The sequence below is a fragment of the Anneissia japonica genome, unplaced genomic scaffold (genome assembly GCF_011630105.1).
Source record: "Anneissia japonica isolate Jap-2015-1 unplaced genomic scaffold, ASM1163010v1 scaffold284953_len930413_cov181, whole genome shotgun sequence".
NCBI classification, from domain to species: domain Eukaryota; kingdom Metazoa; phylum Echinodermata; class Crinoidea; order Comatulida; family Comatulidae; genus Anneissia; species Anneissia japonica.
The window spans coordinates 566,676-569,072 of record NW_022746987.1 but is presented as its reverse complement, the minus strand read 5'-3'; the positions used below and the strand labels follow the sequence as shown (position 1 = coordinate 569,072).

General features: G+C 33.8%; 1 protein-coding gene across 1 annotated transcript in view; it reads right to left on the bottom strand.

Moving 5' to 3' along the window:
- LOC117120359 (nuclear receptor subfamily 0 group B member 1-like) overlaps positions 1-1,382 on the bottom strand; it is a 34,327-nt gene extending 32,945 nt beyond the window's left edge. Inside the window, exon 1 of the mRNA XM_033265394.1 lies at positions 915-1,382. The gene's annotated coding sequence lies outside the window, so the exon portion shown is untranslated. The remainder of the gene's footprint in view (positions 1-914) is intronic.
- Between the last annotated feature and the right edge of the window lie 1,015 nt (positions 1,383-2,397).

The following is a 2,397-nucleotide window of genomic DNA, read 5'->3' as shown; positions in this document are numbered from 1 at the left end:
TGATTACTTTTAAAGGTTAATCAGTATCATATTGACCATATCAATTATACAAATGAAAAGACAAAAACTTTTTTCAGTTTTCTTAGGCTTTCAACATCTACATATGGCAATAATTATGAAAATAATTATAATATTGATGACACTCCTATCAAATCAATGTTCTATAAAATGTAAAAAATAAAATCATAATTTTCCTTTAAGAATTGAAGTTACAGGCTATCATCAATATCAATTATGTTGAGACTCCACCAATATGATTTATCTTGTTTAGAATATAATCAATTCTTGATTTAGATTTATAACTATATTCATGTTTAAACTAGTTTAAGTAGGGTTCAACACTCTGCCCTACTTGATGCATTCTGTAACAAGTAAGCAAATGTACAGGATCACTTTGTTTTATCACGAGTGGATTAGGGAACTCAACAGAAATGCTACACACAATAATCAACACATTTATTATCGTATACCAGATTTTAATTATATTTTTCGAAGTTTGTGTTCTGTGGTGACAGATAGGCCAATACTCTAAGTAATAACAAAAACAGTATGTATGCTTAGGCCTGTACATACAATACTAACTGCTACGAAATGACGTAATGATGTTGTTAGTGTAAATAGTAAAGCAATGACAAATGAAGACAAGGTCACGAAAATATAAGGTATAAATTGAGCCAACTGTTTAAAATATAGGCATTGTAACACTGAGAGAAGATTCTGAGTAGAAACAGTTTCCACGGCCAATCAATTAATTCGTCTGGCGATTGACTGAGCACTCACATGTAAGCAGGTAGACGGATGGTAAGCCAACGCATCTATAGTAAACCTACCCAGCCTGGGTTTTTAATTCAAGCGCTATTGATATTTCCAGGTACGTAAGTACCGTTTATAAGGTAAAATTGTAAATTACTTACGTGATAGTTTCCAAAATGTTCAATAAAGTAGCCTATTATCCACCAAGCAAATGTGTTTGACGCGAATGATACTTTCCTTGCGAACGCTCAACTAGACTGATCGTAACGTTCATAACATGCGCTCAGAGCATTGAACAATCAAGCAAGCTCACTTGTATGGTGAAAGTTCGTTCCCCTTGACCTAATTAAGCGTCTCTTGTGATTGGTGCAAAAGTAAAAGTCAACATAAGAAACTACTGTGATTGGTCAGCTGTCGTAGCCATTGGAGACAACGGCCCCGAAGTAGCATATCTGACAACATGCTCAAAACGATGCATTCGGTAAAACGAAATCCATTCGGTATATTGTGTACACACTAAATCAAACACCCGGTTGATAACGGTTTTTGTTGCGTACATCACAAGGCCGTTAGATGAAGTGAAGATAATATTACATATTATATTCAATGACTGTCTGCATTGACACCAACCTCTCCCAATGAGATAACAGAAATTTGGCCTATGGTGTAAATATTCAGGCGGTAAACTAGAGTGTACGCTTCTATTTAGTATTACTGTCAAGTAGATTTCTAAAATCGAAACCAACTAAAATAATGATGTATCATCCTACGTCATCAGAACGTGGTTATACTGAAGGACGAAGGACATTAATTTAAACAGCTACTGGTCATATAGTAATCGATATTTCCTCCATCTCGTCTGTTTTATCAGTATGATATTAGAGCAAACGAATTGTAATTACCAAATAATTCATATTTATAAGATGCTATTTAGTTATCCAACACAAACTACAACGCTACAGAAGGATGACTTCTGATTGTTAATTTATTTAATACGAATATGTCTAGGCTTGTTTGAAATCTATCACATAAAGTCAAAAGGAAATTAAAAAGAAACTAATTTACTAGTTTCTAAAGCACCGCACGTGCCTCACATTAAGATTTATCTTAAAATTTGGAATACGCTAAAATTACTCATTCAAAAAATGTTGAAATAATGAAATCAATTTCCAAAGAGACGCAGATCGAAACATTACGGTTTTTGCCGATTTACAGACATTTTTCTAAGAAAAACTTCTTAAATTGATTACCAGCAAATTTAGATGTCAATGCAAAGCGGTATAAATGCAATAACAAGGATTTTTTTATGAATTTTAATTGAGAACTAAAAACTTAACCTAAATATAGAAAGTCCTGGTAGAAGCAAGTAAAATATTAACACTGCAGTTTATATTGTTTATTTGTATTAGCTTCAGGCACAGGCAGTGGTTCTGTCTTAATATAGGCACAGTGGTGGATCCAGTTTCGCCACTAAATCTTTAAATTTCAATGTATATATTGAAATTAGAGCTGCTCACTTATGTATTCTGAATATGTTGTGCCACTCCCCCCACCCCCTCTGTTTTAAAAATTCTGGATCTGCCTCTGCACGATGATGATGATGATGACGACGAGGACGACGACGATGATGATGATCATGATGAT